Below are 21,015 nucleotides of genomic sequence, written 5' to 3' on the forward strand. Positions count from 1 at the left end.
AATAAGAAATGAAGTATATAAATACACATTAAGCATTTAACAAGCAGTAGTGTAAAAACTGAGTAAAGAAAAAACTGTGAAAGAAATTGCAGAGACTGTAGAAAAAAGGTCTTTATCTTCTTGGGTAGAAAGGTGATTCATTCATGTATTTTCAGGTCATTATCTTTCATTCAATTACAATGCCATGCTTGAAAAATGCAGAGGAGAAAGCCACAAGACCCGAAGAAGGTCACAGTCTGGTAGTGAATCCAATAAGTAACTACAAAGCAATAAGGTGTACCCAGACATAGAGATTTGCCGAGGGAACTATAAAATCAGGAGGGCCACTGAACAGCCTACCTTGTTAGATAAGTGTATCCTGGAAGAGGTCATGATGGAACTACTTATAAAGTAGGAGTTCAAAGTTAAAGTTAGGAGAAGAGAGAGGGCAAGATAATTCCATACACCTAAGGGGTAAGTGTAAACGCATAAATACAACAGGAAAAATAATAGCATTTGTGTTTATGAGGACTCTCAAGTAATTTGATGTTGCTTCCACAGAAAGTATAAGGTAAGAGACTAAGATACATAATGTAGAGGGCAGATCATAAAAGATAATACAGGACATATTAAGAATCTTACAATTCATCCTATAAAGTGTAGAGTGAATTTCCAACTTGAATAATATTAAGACCCCTTTGGAAAAATTATGCAGATACACACATAAAATATCTGATATACAAATATAAATATATACAGATATCTACATATTTCTGTGTATGCATATCATATATATGTGTGTATATATATATGTATATACATGTGTATGTACATGTGTATGTACCTGTGTATGTACCTATGTATGTACATATGTGTATGTGGTATAGATCCATGAAACTATGTCTATAACTTCTAGAATTTCCTCATATTGGCTGAAAAATACTGCATTTAAAGCTAAATCTAATTACTCTAGGTCACTCTTTGACAGACACGCCATCATAAACACAAAGTAGTGGTTGTTTTTAAAATGATTATCAGTGAAACGCACAAACCAAATTGAAAAGTTCTCATTGAATATTCTGAAGCACACACACATATCCATGAAACTAAGTATGAGAAATATTACTGTCAGCAGTGGGAGCAGGAATGAGGCACTGAAAGTTGTAATGCAGAAAAATGAAATGGTCTTATTTTAATTCCATCGTTCTGTTGGTTATAGGAAGGGCTTATTTGAGGAGAACATGATAAAACATTGAGAGATCAACTGAAAACACTTCTGTTAGTCCCAACATCGGTGAAGAGTGAAATGAACTAAGCAGCTGCAGTGGAAGAGAAAGAAAAGGACTGACTGGGAAAATAAACACAAAATATCAACATGTAATCTGCAGACCAGCTTATTGACTGAATATGGGCAATGAAGTGGAAGTACGAATAAATACATTCCATGGTTCTGACTTAGGTGACAAGGTAGATTATGGTGCTACCAACTGAAACAGTAAAAAGATAGAAGGACTGGCTTAGGAGAGACTATAAAAAGTTCAGGTTTAGTCATGTAAACTCTGAAGCAGCTGGAGAAAATCTAGTCAGAGATGATCCTTTAGAAACTGTTCACACAAGCCTAAGACCGGGGAGAAGGTCTAGACTGAAAATGCATTTTAGGAGTTATCAGTGTATAGATAGTAGAAACCATAAAAATGGTTACTATCACTCAGAGAGAGTATGGGCACTGAGTAAACAAAGGATCAAAAAAGGTACCCTGAATAGGATCAATATTTGAAGCTATAACAGTCATTAAGCAAATAGAGAAGGAACAAATTAAAAGGTACAAGAAAAAAACGATTGTGTCATAAAAGTAAAGGGAACAGTTTCAAGAAGAGTTACAAACATGAAGCAAAAAAATCCACCAAAACAATAGGTTGAAAAAATATCTGTTGGAATTGCTAATTTAAAAAAGCAACAAAAAAAATAAGTGACCTCATTCATAGCAGGTTTATCCAGGGCAGTTTTGATCAATTGGACAGGGTGGCAGACAGAGAACTTATTGCAACGGACTAAAGAGTGAATTAGAAGAAAGTAAGCAAAGACTGGAAGTGAAGAAAGTAAGTGAAGACTGGAAGTAAGTGAGGAAAGTAAGTGAACGACACTTCTGAGGACTTAGATCAGGAAAGCATAAAATGGATAGCAACTACAGACAAACATGGCATGACAAATTGAGTGAAATGAGCAATTAAAAACAAAGAAAAAACACAATGGATAAGCAGAGGCTGGAAATAAGAGAAAAGAATGGCAGGTGAGACATGGCCCTGGAGAAGATAGGAGACTGAGTCAAGGACCCAGTGGATGGGCTGGGATCTGTAATGTCAAAGTGAAAACTTTTCTCTAAGCTGAAGGAAAGAGGATAAGAAAGCATAGGGTTGTACAGAACTACTACTGGCATACAGGAAGTTAAAGGAGATTTCATCTGACAGTCATATTTTCTTACATTTTGAGAAAGGGGGACAGTAGTTGAACAGTGCACAAAAATAATGGTAAACGTGACATCTTCTACATTCTCCACCATATATTCCTAAATCTATCTAATGTGTCGCTCTTGTCCTTCAGAAAAATCAGAAGCTGATGAGGTAGAACTGGAGGATTCAGCTTTAACTTAGAGTTCATTCATTTAACAAGTGTCTACTATAACCACCAAAAATGTGCAGATATGTCCTTCCTAATGATCACTACAACTTCTATATGCCATGCTTAAAAGGAGATGACAATGCAGAAAGTTCAAAAAGTAGTTGTAACCAGAACAATGACCTATCAGCAAACATTAAACTGCATGTGGCTTTTTTTTTTTTTTTTTTTTTTTTTTTTGGTGAGATGGAGTCTTGCTCTCTTGCCAAGCAGGACTGCAGTGGCGTGATCTCAGCTCACTGCAACCTCCACCTCCCAGGTTCAAGCGATTCTCCTGCCTCAGCCTCCCGAGTAGTTGGGACTAAAGGCACATGCCACCACACCCAGCTAATTTTCATATTTTCAGTAGAGACAGGGTTTCACCATGTCAGCCAGGACGGTCTCGATCTCTTGACACTGTGATCCGCCCGCCTCCGCCTCCCAAAGTGCTGGGATTACAGGCATGAGTCACAACGCCTGGCCTATTTCTATACTAACACAGCCAGACGGACTGATCATTTTAAGTAAATAGACACTGAAAATGACTTCTCAAGACATCAACTTCATTCTTCACATAAATAAACGGGAAATATGGACTACAGTAATCTAGAAAATTATACTTTTCTTTCATGTAAGTTAAAATAATTTAAAAAGCAGAACAATTGCATTAACCTTAAAGGTAAGCTTAACTTCATGTGTAATTATTTCAAGAAAAAGTCAGAAAATGAATTCTACCAATGGATAAATTGGGAAGAAAAACGCGATTGCTAGTTTTTCTCTTTACTTCTCACTGCCATGCCTTTTGGCAAGCCACATCCACTCCATCTAATCCCCTTCAGGCATGACAAGTACAAATTTGAAGGAGTACCTCTACCAATGTATGCTATGGGGACAGGAATACACAAAATTGACCACCTTTCTTACGGGCTGCTTTATTTATATACAATCAGAAAAAATGTCATGAGAGCATATGTTAGAAATGCTAATATGGGAAAACACACACAGAAGAATCTCCTTTCAGTGCTCTAAGGGAATGCTTTAACATTGCAACAGAGAACTACGCTGGGATTTCACACAATATGGCTTCCATTGTTAAAGTCAAAATATCAAGCTGAATAAAAGAATCTTATATTCATATTTTATTATACGAACTAGATTCATCAAATAATTCAACTGATATTCACAAAAACTCTGAAAAGTATGTTATTTTGATCTCTAATTTGCCAATTAGAAAACGGAGCTCAGTTTGATTAAGACAACTGAGAAAAGCCACACGGTGAACAAGCAAAATCATTACATTCCAAGTCCAATCACCTTCCAATGACAGCGAAGAAGCTGTATGCTCTATTCCAGCTTCTGTACATTTCCATTATAGTGTTCATTGATTTCTACATGTTATCCACTTGTTTATGAGTTCCTTGAGGCCAGAGGCTCTGTCTCTTGTCATATTTGTGATCCTTTCACTAAACAATAGAATCATCTGTAGCAGACACTTCATCAGGGGAAACGCTTAGAGCTGCAACTTGCTGCGGGCTATAACAGGTCTTCTCTTATCTTTAATATTTATAATGAACCATGATCAACTCCTTGGAAAATTATACCAAACCACAACAATTACATAGATAGCCTAGAAAGATCAGATAGAAGGACAGAATTAGAAACAGAGAGAAGGAGAAGGCCGGGGGTAAGAGAGAGAGGAAGATAGAGAGAGAGAGAGGGAAAGAGGAAGTGGGAGGGGAGAGAGAGGGGGGGAGAGAGAGAGACAGAAACCAAAAGAATGTGGCTATTGCAATAATTATTTAAAATCAACCAACAAAAAGCCAATAATATGCTTTTTCATAGCATCTACTATTAATAACTTTTGTAACCCATAACCGATTTAGTTCTGCTCCTATCTGTCCTCAATGATGAAAACTCTGATAACTACAAATAGCATTTACACTGGAAGCCAATGCTTCCATATTGGAACCACTCATTCCCTAATAAGATGAATAATATTGGGCAGCTGTGACTATAGTATGTGTCCTTACAAGAGGAAAAACATAAATAGGAAAAAAAGTTTTCTTAGAAAAAATTAAACGGTAATTAAAAGGTAACGAAGCCATGCTGGTGCCGCTTTATGTAATTCCCGTTTTTCCAGGAGACACTAAGGTAAAGCAAAAGTCAAATAAGGTTTCTCTCTTCATATCTTATTGGGCAGATGAGCTTGGGATAATGTCTCTCCAATTTATTGCACCTACCTGTTTGTCATTAGATTTAATAGAGGTAAAATACACACATACACACACACACACACACACCCCACTCCAGCACAGTTTGACACATGTTGTTTCATGTTTTCTATTATTATTACATAATTATGGAGATCAGAAATCTAAATTATGCTAAAGTATGCAATTATAACCAAAAGTACATGAAATGTCAATTAAAAGTTATAATAAACACCCAGCACATGGGAGTCTGAGGTGGGCAGATCACGAGGTCAAGAGTTCAAGACCAGCCTGGCCAACATGGTAAAACACTGTCTCTACTGAAAATACAAAAGCCATTTGGGTGTGGTGGTGTGTGCCTGTAATCCCAGCTACTCGGGAGGCTGAGACAGGAGAATTGCTTGAACATGGGAGGTGGAGGTTTCAGTGAACCGAGATGGTGCCACTGCACTCCAGCCTTGGTGACAGAGTGAGACTTCGTCTTGTAAAAAAAAAAAATTAATAAACAAAACCTACATAGTCCATCTACAATATTCTAAGTCCCTCTTATGCATTGGATCCCACAGACTTTCTATTTCATTTTGCTGAACCCTTCACCCTTCCATTTTCTTTGTTTTTAAGGTCCACCTTGAACTCATTTACCATTTTAGAGTGGATCTCAAGTATACTTAACAAAATAGAGATGGGACCCACCTGTCACACATCCTGCCCTAGGAATACCCACACCAAGATTAACAGTAAATCTGTATATTTTGAGCTCCCCCTCAAAATTATTCACAACCACACCAGCTCTTTTTCTTTTTTTTTCAGGAGACTGTCTCACTTGTTGCCCAGGTTGGTCTCACATCCTGATTCCTGCCCTCAAGGGATCCTTCCACTTCAGCCTCCCAAGTCACTGGAATTACAGGTGCCACCCACTCTGCCCAGTCACATGAATTCTTGATGCCTTTCTTACTTATTTCTACATTCCCTAACTTACCCATAAAATTAAACCCATTGATATGGTTTGGACCTGTGTCCCCATTTAAATCTCATCTCAAACTGTAATACCCACATGTCAAGGGAGGGGCCTGGTGGGAAGTAATTGGATCATGGAGGTGGTTACTGCCATGTTGTTCTCATGATAGTGAGTTCTCACAAGACCTGATGGTTTTATAAGGAGCTCTTTCCCCCTTCACACTCTCTCTCCGCATGTAAGACGTGCCTGCTTCCCCTTCCACCATGACTGTGGGTTCCCTGAGGCCGCCCCAGCCATGTGGAAATGTGAGTCAACAGAACCTATTTTCTTTGTAAATTACCCAGTTTGGGGAAGTTCTTTATAGCAATGTGGGTAGAGAATGGGGTACTGCTATAAAGATAACCTGAAAATGTGGAAGCAACTTTGAAATTGGGTAAAAGGCACAGATTGTAACCATTTTGAGGGTTCAGAAGAAGACAGGAAGATGTCAGAAAGTTTGGAACTTCCTAAAGACCTGTTAAATGATTGAGACCAAAATGTTATAGTGATGTAAACAGTAAAGCCCAGGCTGAGGTGGTCTCAGGTGCAGATGAGGAACTTATTGGGAACTGGAGTAAAAGTAACTCTTGCTATGCTTTAGCAGAGAGACTGGCAGCATTTTGCCTCTGCCCTAGAGATCTGTGGAACTTTGTTTGTTCTGAGCTTCACTTCTTTTTATTTATTTATATTATACTTTAAGTTATGGAGTACATGTGCAGAACATGCAGGTTTGTTACATAGGTGTTCACATGTCATGGTGGTTTGCTGCAGCCATCAACCCATCATCTACATTAGGTATTTCTCCTAATGCTATCCCTCCCCAAGCCCCCTAAAACCCCTACAAGCCATAGTGTGTGATGTTCCACTCCCTGTGTTCATGTGCTTTCATTGTTCAACTCCCACTTACGAGTGAGAACTTGCGGTGTTTGGTTTTCTGCTGTTGTGTTACCTTGCTGAGAAGGATGGTTTCCAGCTTCATCCATGTCCCTGCAAAGGACATGAACTCATTCTTTTTCATGGCTGCATAGTATTCCATGGTGTATATGTGCCACATTTTCTTTGTCCAGTCTATTATTGATGGGTATTTGGGTTGGTTCCAAGTCTTTGCTATTGTGAACAGTGCTGCAATAAACACATATGTGGATATGTCTTTATAGCAGAATGGTTTATAATCCTTTGGGTATATACCCAGTAATGGGATTTCTGGGTCAAATGGTATTTCTGATTCTAGATCCTTGAGGAATCGACATATTGTCTTCCACAAAGGTTGAACTCATTTACGCTCCCACCAACAGTGTAAAAGCATTCCTATTTCTCAATATCCTCTCCAGCATCTGTTGTTTCCTGACTTTTTAATGATTGCCATTCTAACTGGCATGAAGTGATATCTCATTGTGGTTTTGATTTGCATTTCTCTAATGATCAGCGATGATGCGCTTTTTTTCATATGTTTGTTGGCTGCATAAATGTCTTCTTTTGAGAAGTGTCTGTTCAAATCCTTCACCCACTTTTTTATGGGGTTGGGTTTTTTCCTTGTAAATTTGTTTAAGTTCTTTGTAGATTCTGGATATTAGCCCTTTGTCAGATGGATAGTTTGCAAAAATGTTCTCCCATTCTGTAGGCTGCCTGTTCACTATGATGATAGTTTCTTTTGCTGTGCAGAAGCTCTTCAGTTTAATTAGATCCCATTTGTCAATTTGGGCTTTTGTTGCCATTGCTTTGGGTGTTTTAGTCATGAAGTCTTTGCCCATGCCTATGTCCTGAATGGTATTGCCTAGGTTTTCTTCTAGGGTTTTTATGGTTTTAGGTCTAACATTTAAGTCTTTAATCCATCTTGAATTCATTCTTGTATAAGGAGTAAGGAAGGGATCCAGTTTCAGCTTTCTACATATGTCTAGCCAGTTTTCCCAGTGCCATTTATTAAATAGGAAATCCTTTCCCCATTTCTTGTTTTTGTCAGGTTTGTCCAAGATCAGATGGCTGTAGATGTGTGGTGTTATTTCTGAGGGCTCTGTTCTGTTCCATTGGTCTATATCTCTGTTTTGGTAACAGTACCATGCTGTTTTGATTACTGTAGCCTTGTAGTATAGTTCGAAGTCAGGTAGCGTGATGCCCCCAGCTTTGTTCTTTTGGCTTAGGATTGTCTTGGCAATGTGGGCTCTTTTTTGGTTCCATATGAAATTTAAATTAGTTTTATTCCAATTCTGTGAAGAAAGTCAATGGTAGCTTAATGGGGATACATCGAATCTAAATTTACTTTGGGCAGTATGTTCATTTTCACGATACGATTCTTCCTATCAATGAGTATGGAATGTTCTTCCATTTTCTGTGTGTCTACTCTTATTTCCTTAAGCAGTGGTTTGTAGTTCTTGAAGAGGTCCTTCACATCCCTTCTAAGTTGGATTCCTAGGTATTTTATTCTCTTAGTAGCAATTGTGAATGGGAGTTCACTCATGATTTGGCTGTCTGTCTGTTCTTGGTGTATAAGAATGCTTGTGATTTTTGCACGTTGATTTTGTATCCTGAGACTTTGCTGAAGTTGCTTATGAGCTTAAGAGATTTGGGGCAGAGACAATGGGATTTTCTAAATATACAATCACATCATCCGCAAACAGACACAATTTGACTTCCTCTTCTCCTAATTGAATACCCTTTACTTCCTTCTCTTGCCTGATTGCCCTGGCCAGAACTTCCAGTACTATGTTGAATGAGAGTGGTGAGCTAGAGGGCATCCTTGTCTTGTGTGGGTTTTCAAAGGGAATGCTTCCAGTTTTTGCCCATTCAGTATGATATTGGCTGTGGGTTTGTCATAAAACTCTTATTATTTTGAGATACGTTCCATCAATACCGAATTTATTGAGAGTTTTTAGCATAAAGGGCTGTTGAATTTTGTCAAAGACCTTTTCTGGATCTATTGAGATAATCATGTGATTTTTGCCATTGGTTCTGTTTATGTGATGGATTATGTTTATTCATTTGAGTATGTTGAACTAGCCTTGCATTCCAAGGATCAAGCCAACTTCATCATGGTAGATAAGTTTTTTGATGATGTGCTGCTGGATTCAGTTTGCCAGTATTTTACTGAGGATTTTCACATCGATGTTCATCAGGGATATTGGCCTGAAATCTTCTTTTTTTGTTTTGTCTCTGCCAGGTTTTGGTATCAGGATGATGCTGGCCTCATAAAATGTGTTAGGGAGGATTCCCTGTTTTTCTAGTGTTTGGGATAATTTCAGAAGGAATGGTACCAGCTCTTATTTGTACCTCTGCTAGAGTTTGGCTTGTGAATCAGTCTAGACTTTTTTTGGTTGGTAGGCTATTAATTGCTGCCTCAATTTCAGAACTTGTTATTAGTCATTTCAGGGCTTTGAATCTTGGGAGGGTGTACATGTCCAGGAACTTCTCCATTTCTTCTAGATTTTCTAGTTTATTTGCATAGAGGTTGTGAATTCTGTGTTGGTAGTTTGTATTTCTGTGGGATACATGGTGATTATCCCCTTTATCATTTTTTGCTGCATCTATCTGATTCTTCTCTCTTTTCTTCTTTATTAGTCTGGCTAGCGGTCTATCTGTTTTGTTGATCTTTTCAAACCAGCTCCTGGATTCACTGATTTTTTCAAGGGTTTTTTTGTGTCTCTATCTCCTTCAGCTCTGCTCTGATCTTATTTATTTCTCGTCTTCTGTTACCTCTTAAATTTGTTTGCTCTTGTTTCTCTAGTTTTTTTTTTTTTTTTTAATTGTGATGTTAGGGCCATACACTTCTCTCTACACACCTCTTTAAATGTGTCCCAGAGATTCTGCTATGTTGTGTCTTTGTTCTCATTGGTTTCAAAGAACATCTTTATTTCTGCCTTCATTTCGTTATGTACTCAGTAGTCATTCAGGAGCAGATTGTTAAGTTTCCATGCAGTTGTGCAGTTTTGAGTGAGTTTCTTAATCTTGAGTTCTAATTTGATTGCACTGTGTTCTGAGAGACTGTTTGTCATGATTTCCCTTCTTTTGCATTTGTTAGGAAGTGTTTTACTTCCAATTATGTGGCGAATTTTAGAATAAGTGTGATGTGGTGCTGAGAAAAATGTATATTCTGTTGATTTGTGGTGGAGAGTCCTGTAGATGCCTGTTCAGTCTGCTTGGTCCAGAGCTAAGTTCAAGTCCTGGATATCCTTGTTAATTTTCTGTCCTGTTGATCTGCCTAATATTGACGATGGGGTGTTTAAGTCTCCCACTATTATTGTGTGGAAGTCTTAAGTCTCTCTGTAGGTCGCTAAGAACTTGCTTTATGAATCTGGGTGCTCCTGTATTAGGTGCATATATATTTAGGATAGTTAGCTCTTCTTGTTATATTGATCTGCTGTTGTGTTTGCTGAGAAAGGACATTATGTAATGTCCTTCTACGTCTCTTTTGATTTTTGTTGGTTTAAAGTCTGTTTTATCAGAGACTAGGATGGCAATACCTGCCTTTTTGGTTTCCATTTGCATGGTAAATACTCCTCCATCCCTTTATTTTGAGGCTATGTGTGTCTTTGAATGTGATATGGGTCTCCTGAATACAGCACACTGATGGGTCTTGACTTCTTATCCAGTTTGCCAGTCTGTGTCTTTTAATTGTGACATTTAGCCCTTTTACATTTAAGGTTAATATTGTTACATGTGAATTTGATCCTGCCATTATGATGCTAGCTGGTTATTTTGCCCGTTAGTTGATGCAGTTTCTTCATAGCGTCAATGGTCTTTACAATTTGGTATGTTTTTGCAGTGACTGGTACTGGTTGTTGCTTTCCATGTTTAGTGCTTCCTTCAGGAGCTCTTATAAAGCAGGCTTGGTGGTGACAAAATCTCTCAGCATTTGCTTGTCTGTAAAGAATTTTATTTCTCCTTCGCTTATGAAGCTCAGTGTGGCCGGATATGAAATTCTGGGTTGAAAATTCTTTTTTTTAAGAATGTTGAATATCAGCCCCCACTCTCTTCTGGCTTGTAAAATTTCTGCAGAGAGATCTGCTGTTAGTCTGGTGGGCTTCCCATTGTGGGTAACCCCACCTATCTCTCAGGCTGCCCTTAACATTTTTACTTCATTTCAACCTCGGTGAATCTGATGATTATCTGTCTTGGGGTTGCTCTTCTTGAGAAGTATCTTTGTGGTGTTCTCTGTATTTTCTGAATTTGAATGTTGGCCTGCCTTGCTAGTTTGGGGAAGTTCTCCTGGCTAACAGCCTGAAGAGTGTTTTCCAACTTGGTTCCATTCTCCCAGTCACTTTCAGGTACACCAATCAAGCATAGTATATGGTCTTTTCACATAGTCCCATATTTCTTGGATGCTTTGTTTGTTTCTTTTCATTCTTTTTTCTCTAATCTTGTTTTCTCACTTTATTTCATTGAGTTGATCTTCAATCTCTGATATCCTTTCTTCTGCTTGATCAATTCAGCTATTGACACTTGTGTATGCTTCATGAAGTTCTCGTGTTGTGTTGTTCAGCTGCATCAGGTCATTTATGTTCTTCTCTAAACTGGTTATTCTAGTAAGCAATTTGCCTAACCTTTTACCAAGGTTCTCAGCTTCCTCGCATTGGCTTAGAACAAGCTCCTTTAGCTTGGAGGAGTTTATTACCCACCTTATGAAGCCTACTTCTGTCAATTCATCCAATTCATTCTGTCCAGTTTTCTTCTCTTGCTGGTGAGGAGTTGTGATCCTTTGGAGGAGAAGAGGTGTTCTGGTTTTTAGAATTTTCAGCTTTTTTGCACTGGTTTCTCCCCATCTTCATGGATTTATCTACCTTTGGTCTTTGAAGTAGGTGACCTTCAGCTGGGGTCTCAGTGGACTTATTTTTATTTGATGTTGATACTATTCCTTTCTGTTTGTTACTTTTCCTTCTAACAGGCCCCTCTGCTGCAGGTCCGTTGGAGTTTGCTGGAGGTCCACTCCAGACCATTTTCCTGCGTATCACCAGCAGAGGCTGGAGAACAGCAAAGATTGCTGCCTGTTCCTTTCTCTGGAAGCTTTGTCCCAGAGGGGCACCTGCCAGATGCTAGCCAGAGCTCTCCTGTATGACATGTCTGTCGGCCCCTACTGGGAACTTTGAACTTGAAAGAGATGATTTAGGGAATCCAGATGAAGAAATTTCAAAGCAGCAAAGCATTCAAGAGGTGACAGAGCATAAAAGTTTAGAAAATTTGCAGCCTGACCATGTCTTAGAAAATAAAAACCTATTTTCTTGGGAGAAATTCAACCCAGCTGCAGAAATTTACATAAATAACAAGGAGTCTAATGTTAATCTCCAAGACAATGGGGAAAATGTCTGCACGGATGTCAGAGACCTTTAACGCAGCCCCTCCCATCACAGGTCCCCAGGCCTAGTAGGATAAAATGGCTTCCTGGGCTGGGGACCTGTGATGGGAGGTGTTGCAGCTTCTACATGGTGTTGGGCCTGCAGGTGCACAAAATTCAACAATTAAGGTCTGGAAACCACTGACTAGATTTCAGAGGATGCATGAGTCTGCTGCAGGGGGAGAGCCCTCATGGAGAGCCACTGCTATGGCAGTGTGGAAAGCAAATGGGGGTTGGAGCCGCGGTACAGTCCCACTGGGGCACTGCCTAGTGAAGCCGAGAGAAGGGGGCTCCTGTCCCCCAGATCCCAGAATAGTAGATCCACCAACAGCTTGCACTGCGTGCCTGGAAAAGCCATGGGCACTCAATGCCAGCCTACGATGGAGCTGCTGAAGGCCATGGGCGCCCCCTGCATCAGCAGATGTGAGACACAGAATCAAAGGAGATCATTTCAGACCTTTAGGATTTGACTGCCCCACTGGATTCTGCACTTGCATGGGGTCTGTAGACCCCTTTGTTTTGGCCAATTTCTCCCATTTGGAACAGGAGCATTTACATAATGCCTGTACCCCCATTGTATCTTGGAAGTAAATAAGCAGCTTTTGATTTTACAGGTTCATAGGTGAAAGGGACTTGCCTTGTCTCACATGAGACTTTGGACTTTGAATTTTTGAGTTAATGCTGAAATGAGTTAAGACTTTGGGGGACTGTTGGAAAGGGATGATTGTGTTTTAAAATGTGAGACGGATATGAGACTTGAGAGGGACCAGTGGTGGAATAATATGGTTTGGCTCTGTGTCCCCACCTAAATCTCATCCTGAACTATAATCCCCATGTTTCAAGGGAGGGACCTGGTAGGAGGTGACTGGATCATGGTGATAGTTTCCCCTATGGTGTTCTCATGATAGTAAGTGAGTTCTCATGAGATCTAATGGTTGTATAAGGGGCTCTTCCCCCTTTGCTCTTTCTCTCACCTGCTGCCATGCAAGACATACCTGCATCCCCTTCCACCATGATTGTGGGTTTTCTGAGGTCTCCCTAGCCATTTGGAACTGTGAGTCAATTAAACCTCTTTTCTTTGTAAATTATCCAGTCTCCATGCAGCCCATCGTTTTTTTTTTGTTTTGTTTTGTTTTGTTTTGTTTTTTTCCTTTGAGATGGAGTCTTGAGTCTTGCTCTGTTGCCTAGGCTGAAGTGCAGTGGCATGATCTCGGCTCACTACAATCTCTGCCTCTTGGGTTCAAGTGCTTCTCCTGCCTCAACCTCCCTAGTAGCTGGGATTACAGGTGTGTGCCACCATGCTCAGCTAATTTTTGTATTTTTAGTAGAAATTAGGTTTTACCATGTTGCTCAGGCTGGTCTTGAACTCCTGATATCAGGTGATCCACCCGCCTCAGCCTCCCAAAGTGCTGGGATTACAGACATGAGCCACCGCACCCAGCCTCAGGCAGTTCTTTATAGCAGTGTGAAAATGAAATAAAACACTCGTAGAACCAAATGTCAAAAGGGTAATTTTTTTCTGAACTCTCTACAAGCTCACAAACTTTATAGAACTGAACAGTCTTCATGCATCGCACATAAAAACACAATTTATGTTTGCCCTACATGTTCTCCATTTCAACTAATATTGTGGCTATCCCTCCTGTCACTAGGCCCAGTGTAAAAAACCATCCTTGGCTCCTTTCTCTCTTCTACCCTCTACATACAGTGAAAGCACTATGTTATGCTGATTCTAACTTTGACACATGTATTAAGGTTTTTCAGAGAAAAAAAAAAAAAAAAATATATATATATATATATTCACACACACACCATATATTTTAAGAAACTGAGTTGAGCAATTGGCTGAAGCAATCATGGAGGCTGAGAAGTACCAAGATCTGCAGTCAGCAAGCTGGAGACCCAGGATACTATAAGCTCTAGTCCAAAAACCAGCAGACTTAAGACTCAAGAGCTGATGTTGCAGTTTGAGTGTGAAAGCAGGATAAAACCCACATCCCAGCTCAAGGCATTCAAGCAAGGGGAGTCCCCCCTTACTTAAGGAAGTGTTAACTTTTTTGTTTCAACTCAGGGCATCCACTTATTGGATGAGGCCAACCTACATTTGGGAGGTAATCTGCTTTACTCAGCCTACCAGTTCAAATAATCTTATCCAAAAACACACTCACAAACATACTGAATGATGTTTGATCAAATATCTGGGTACTCCATGACCCATTAAGTGGACACATAAAATTCACTGTCATAACATATGTGTCAGAATCTGTCCTTCCCTCGTCCCTTCCACCACTTGAATCCACACCATTATGATCTCTTGAACTGATTAACACAATTACCTCACCTAGTTGATTACTGCCTTCTGGTTCTGTCCTCCCCTAGGCCACACTCTAGACCAATCAGAGTCACCCTGTTAAAATACTACTTTGATAACAGAAATTCTCTCCTTAATATCTCCCACAGGCTACCCATACCTTACAGGATAGAGTTCATGTTCCTCAGTTTTGCCTACAAAGCCTTTCACTGTGTGGCCACTTTCTCCTTCTCCAGCCTTTCCTCTAGTCTCATCCTTATTTACATGCAAGCAACTTTAAACTCCTTACAGTTCACCAAAAACACACCACACTAATTAACGTAACTGCAAAGTTTTTTTCTCATCTGGTGTGTTTCTTATACTATAATCCAGAGATGTACTGATTCTTCAAACCCTGCTACAAGTTTTCTGTGAAAAGTATCTCCCCTGTCTATGCTATCTTGTACCTTATACATAATTACATCACTATACTCATTAACCTGTTTTAAGTGCTTTAGTGACTCCCTATTGTAAAGAGGAAGCTCTTCAGGGCAGACACAGAGTTTCTTTTGTGGGTATTTCTGTTGCTTGATGCCTGCTCTCCTACATAATTGGTGGTCTGAATACATATATATACAAATTTTTTTCAAAATATATATGTTCAACATTATTTATAAATATATATGAGTGTGTGTGTGTGTCGACACACATAAACAAAGGTTGAGATCAAATAGAAATCTCTTCAAATGCACTGAAATAACATCACAGGTGTACACAATTTGTCAGTACCATCTATGATTTCCTAGCATTAATAATAATCACTCACATATATAGATGCCTTAAATTCGACAATTTAAAAGTAATGTTTATGCCACCTGGTGGTCAAACAGGAAATGCTATTTTTAAATATTTCACAATTCATATTGTGATATGACAGTGTTTCAGTTTAAAGCAACTGACTTCTGCCTCTAGAAGGATATATTTTAGCACACTGCAAAGCATTTTTGAGAAACGGTAACAAAGAAAAGGCTTCAATTGCAGTAATAGTGGGAGACTTCAACACCCCACTGACAATATTAGACAGATCATGGAAGCAAAAAATGAACAAAGATACTGAGGACCCAAACTCATTACTGGATCAAAGGTACCTGAGACATCTACAGAACTCTCTACCTCAAAACGACACAATATACATTCTTCTCCTCCTCATGTGCCACCACATGGCACATACTCTAAAATCGATCACATAATCAAACATAAAACACTCCTCGGCAAATGAAAAAGAACTGAAATCATAACAGCCACTCTCTCAGACCACACTGCAATTAAAATAGAATTCAAGAATAAGAAAATAGCTCAAAACCATACAATTACATAAAAAATGAATAACCTGCTTCTGAATGACTTTGGGGTAAATAATGCAATTAAGGTAGAAATCAAGAAATTGTTTGAAACTAATGAGAACAAAGATACAACATACCAGGATCTCTGGGACACAGCTAAGGCAGTGTTAGGAGGAAAAATTATAGCACTAAACATCCACATCAAAAAGTTAGAAAGATCTCAATTTAATAATCTAACATCAAAACTAACAGATTTAGAGAACCTACATCAAAGCAATCCCAAAGCTAGCAGAAGACAAGAAATAATCAAAATCAAAGCTGAACTAAAAGAGATTGAGACACAAAAAAATTCAAAAGTTCAACAAATCCAGGAGTTGGTTTTTTGCATTTTTTTTTTAAATTTTAGTTTCTGGGATACATGTGCAGAACATGCAGGTTTGTTACATAGGTATACATGTGCCATAGTGGTTTGCTGTACCTATCAACCCGTCATCTAGGTTTCAAGCATGCATTAAGTATTTGTCCTAATGTTCTCCCTCCCCTTGCTCCCCACCCCGACAGGCCCAGTGTGTGATATTCCCCTCCCTGTGTCCACGGGTTCTCATTGTTCAACTTCCACTTATGAGTGAGAACATGCAGTGCTTGGTTTTCTGTTCCTGTATTAGTCTGGTGAGAATTATAGCTTCCAGGTTCATCCATGTCCCTGCAAAGGACATGAACTCATTCTATTCTATGGCTGCATAGTATTCCACGGTGTATATGTGCCAACAAGCAATGGGGACAGGATTCCCTATTTAATAAATGGTGCTGGGAAAACTGGCTAGCAATACGCAGAAAACTAAAACTGGACCTCTTCCTTACACCTAACACAAAAAATTAACTCAAGATGGGTTAAAGACTTAAATGTAAAGCTCAAAACTAAAAAAAAAAAAAAAAAAAAAAAAACCTAGGCAATACCATTCATGACATAGGCATGGGCAAATACTTCATGACCAAAACACTAAAAGCAATTGCAACAGAAGCCAAAATTGATAAATGGGATCTAATTAAACTAAAGAGCTGGACAGAAAAAGAAATTATCATCATAGTGAACAGGCAACCTACAGAATGGGTGAAAATTTTTGCAATCTACCCATCTGGCAAAGATCCAGAGTCTACAAGGAACTTAAATTTACAAGAAAAAAAAAAAAAAAAAAAAAAAAAAAAGGGGGCCAAGGATATGAACAGACACGTCTCAAAAGAAGACATTTATGCAGCCAACAGACACATGAAAAAATGCTCATCATCACTAGCCATCAGAGAAATGCAAATCAAAACCACAATGCGATACCTTCTCATGCCAGTTAGAACAGAGAACGTTAAAAATTCAGGAAACAACAGATGCTGGACAGGATGCTTTTACACTGTTGGTGGAAGTGTAAACAACAGATTCTGGAGAGGATGTTTTACACTGTTGGTGGAAGTGTAAATTAGTTGAACAATTGTGGAAGACAGTGTGGCAATTCCTGAAGGATCTAGAATCAAAAATACCATCTGACCCAGAAATCCTATTACTGGGTATGTACACAAAGGATTATAAATCATTCTATTATAAAGACACATGCACATGTATATTTATTGCAGCACTATTTACAATATTAAATACTTGGAACCAACCCAAATATCCATCAATGATAGACTGGATAAAGAAAATACTGATAAAATAGATACAGCACTAGCTAGACTAATGAAGAAAAGAGAGAAGAGCCAAATAAAATTCAGTTAATTTATCCCATTCTAGCAACTTGCATCACTTTTCTAACTTTGAATATACCAAAAGAGATACCACTTTCAAATGCGTGAAATTATAAACTAATGAGAAGATTCGTTTTAGCTGAATTGTCTTCACTACCTGAGCTTCAAAAAACAACACAGCAGATTTGTGGGTCAGCTTGGCTCTAAACTATTTGACAATACAACTCCCTTTGCCTATAGGTGCTCAAATTCTGGACTTTCCTGGTTGTCACTTTCTCTCTGAAACCATCCTTTAACTCTCCAACACAAACCTTCCTTCTTGCTGTGCTTTTGATACCACCCCTCATTCCAGTCTCATAGATGTTCCCATCTTTCCCACTGCCTCAAAGAATTCCTTTAGGCAGATGACTTTCTTATCTGTATTTCTAATCCTGACACCTCTCTCAAGTTCAAGTCACCAGGTATCCTTGCTTGCTACTATCTCAATATGACTTGACTTCAGTACCTGAAACCTCATTTGTCCAAAAAAAATCATCGTTTCCACTTACTCTTGGTACAACTTCCTGCTAGGACTGCTACTACCCTCCAGTCTCCAAGCTTTGAAACCTGAGAGTCAACCTTGACTGCTTCCTTGACTTCCATATATATTTCATTGACAGATGATATTGATCCTATCTCCCCCTTCTTTTCTTGTTCTCATTTGGGGGCTTTGCATTAAACTTTCTCTCTGCCTGGGATGCTCTCCTCACTCCCAACCCCAGTAGTCTCAAGGCTTATTCCTTGTTATCATTCAAGCATCTCTTTAAATGTCCCTTCTTCAGAAAGGTCTCCCTGATCTCCTAATTTCTATCACATCATCCAGTTTTAATTCTCTAAATATTACTACCACTTCCTGATCACTTCCTAATGGTATACTCTGTCCATGCCCTTAGGAACGTGCACTCCTTAAGTGTCCTGGACTCCCTAATTTATTGCTATACTCCAAGCCTTTATTGTTGAGTAAGAGCTCAATATTTCTCAACAACTAAAATCCTTTTAAAAATACCAGCACCTCTTTTATTTCCATGCCAAAGTAATTATATGTAAGACCTGAGCTATGACAGTGATGTCCCTGTTTCCAATCTCCTCCCTCTCCCAAAGAATTCTAAACACTGATGCCTAATTCTCTGTCTAAATAACCTTATCCATCAGATAACCTAAAGAAATAACTTATGGAAAGTATACTGTCTTAGAAACGCATAGCATACACCCAATAAATGTTAAGTTTCCCCATTATTTTCCTGCTGGAAAATCCTTAAAATGCCACTCACTGCCTACAGAATGCAGCAGGTTTTCCACTGGCTGTCACACTTTTTCTTAATAGGCTCCAATCTAGTTTGTCATCTTATTTTCTAGAACACCTCTTCATGCTCTGTATGCCACAGTCATATTACATCATTTGCCAGTATATTCCTCTAGCTATACTTTACATTGTTCCCACTTGCTTGAAACAGCCTAGTACCCATAGCTCTCTAAATCCTATCCATCCTTAAAGGTAAGCAACTTCCTTCAAAAAGACTTTTAAAAGTCCTGTTTTCTAAGACAACATAATCACTTTCTCTCCTCTGCACATTAGTATCTTTCTCTGGACTACAGGGTCGCATTGGGTACAATTAACGATGTGATCTTACTCTCACTAGACTGTGTGATGCTATGGGCAGGGCTTAAACTTTATCTTTCTGTATTTTCTACACTGTTTTGTACCTTACAAATACTGAATTAAAAGAGACTGAATAAATGAGAATAATTGCTCTGAAAGAAAAGAGTTAATAGGCAAAAACTGGGAGCTGATAAGAGGAAACCATCTCTCTTTGGATTCCATTACTTAAAGGTCAAAAACTTGCAGTATAGTAAAAAGCATAGTCCTAATTTCATTTCCTAACAAACAGGAAGTGTCAGGATGAGAGAAGGCAAACACTTATATTGTGATGTCAATATCACACACAGCCCTATAGAATAATGTCAAAGCCATGACGATACAATCTGCTACAAAGTGAAACAGTGAATCCACCTGCATAATTTTCATTCATCAATGCGTGAATGCTACCATGAGGAACTGGTTAAAAAAAAAAAAAAAATACTGAAGTCAGCAATACACCCAATCCAGTGCCCCCTACACACTATAAATGCCAAACCACACAGCTCTCTCCACCATCTAGCCCCAGTTACCTTTCCGGTTGAGATCTCACAGATCTTCTCTCTCTCCTTGAACAAGCCTTCCTCCAAGAGAATTTGCCTGACTTTGTTTCCCACTAAGACACTGAAGACACTGCTTTGACCTCAGCTCTTGGCCACACAGTTCTAACTGTTCACATCTGTTCTCCTGGGATATTACCTTTAGGCTGAGTTGGTCCCCTGAGCCTCCCTTGCTAGGCAACTCTGGTTGCTATTTATTTCTACTTCACTCTATTTATTGAAAATCAGATGCACTGATACCTTTTACCCAATGCAATGTTTCTTTAAGTTATATTATCATAAGAAGAAAATACTAAAAGTAATTATTCCTAAACATGGGCATTCAGTGTTTCCTAAGAAGTTCCAGAAAACTGTCTTTTAAGTAAATATTCACGGGATTCTCATATCTCTGTGTTCTCTACATTGTTTGTACCCTATAAATGCTGAATTAAAAGGGGGTGATTAATTGAAGAAGTCTCTAAAGTACTGCTTTGCTCTATTCCCAAACTCCTGCACTCAGCCTGCATTACCTGTTTCTTGCTGGATTTGTGGCCACTAAGTCACTATAATGAAAGATCTTACATCTCTGGTTTTCAATCTTGCCTGCACATTAGAGTGACTTAGTTTTTTAAAAACACCAATGCTAACCCACATCCTATGCCAAACACATCAGAATCTCTGGGTGTACAACCCAGATACTACTGTCTTTTAAAGCTCCTACGTGATTCCAATGTGAGAAACACTATCTTACAATAATCCATTTATGCCTAAGGTTACAACTTTTTGGATTTTGAAATCAGACCTTGGCGATGACCTTGATTAGTAGGATATAAAGAACTCCCACAAGCTTAACATTCCGATAATGGAACACTAGGCATAAATGGGTTAATGTATGTTTATACTACTATTCTTAGCAGAGAAGTAGGATATGCCCCATTTATGCCATCTCCACTCTCAACTTTGTGACTCCAAGAATGTCTTCCTACTTCCTCTCTGTGAGTTCATGTTAATTTGCTTAATCTTTCCAAGTTCAGCTGGAGCTCTGCTCCCTTTCCAGGGCTTCTAATCACTTACTTCTAATCACCCACCTTAAGCTAAACCATTATCACCTCCCTTATGGGCACAGTCCTGTTATATACACTCTCAGTTACAGCCCATTCTCCATACAGCAGCCAGAGCAAGAAGTTTAAAACTCCTCGTTAATGTTCACCAAAGAATTTCCACTGTATTGAAAGTCCTACCCACTGGAACAGGCATTTCCTCTGCCTCCT

General features: G+C 38.9%; 1 protein-coding gene across 4 annotated transcripts in view; it reads right to left on the minus strand.

Moving 5' to 3' along the window:
- Window positions 1–21,015, minus strand: part of MEI4 (meiotic double-stranded break formation protein 4) — a 344,684-nt gene that overhangs the window by 267,953 nt on the left and 55,716 nt on the right. The gene's annotated exons all lie outside the window — the stretch shown is intronic.

This window comes from Macaca fascicularis, chromosome 4, assembly GCF_037993035.2.
Source record: "Macaca fascicularis isolate 582-1 chromosome 4, T2T-MFA8v1.1".
In the NCBI taxonomy this organism is placed as follows: domain Eukaryota; kingdom Metazoa; phylum Chordata; class Mammalia; order Primates; family Cercopithecidae; genus Macaca; species Macaca fascicularis.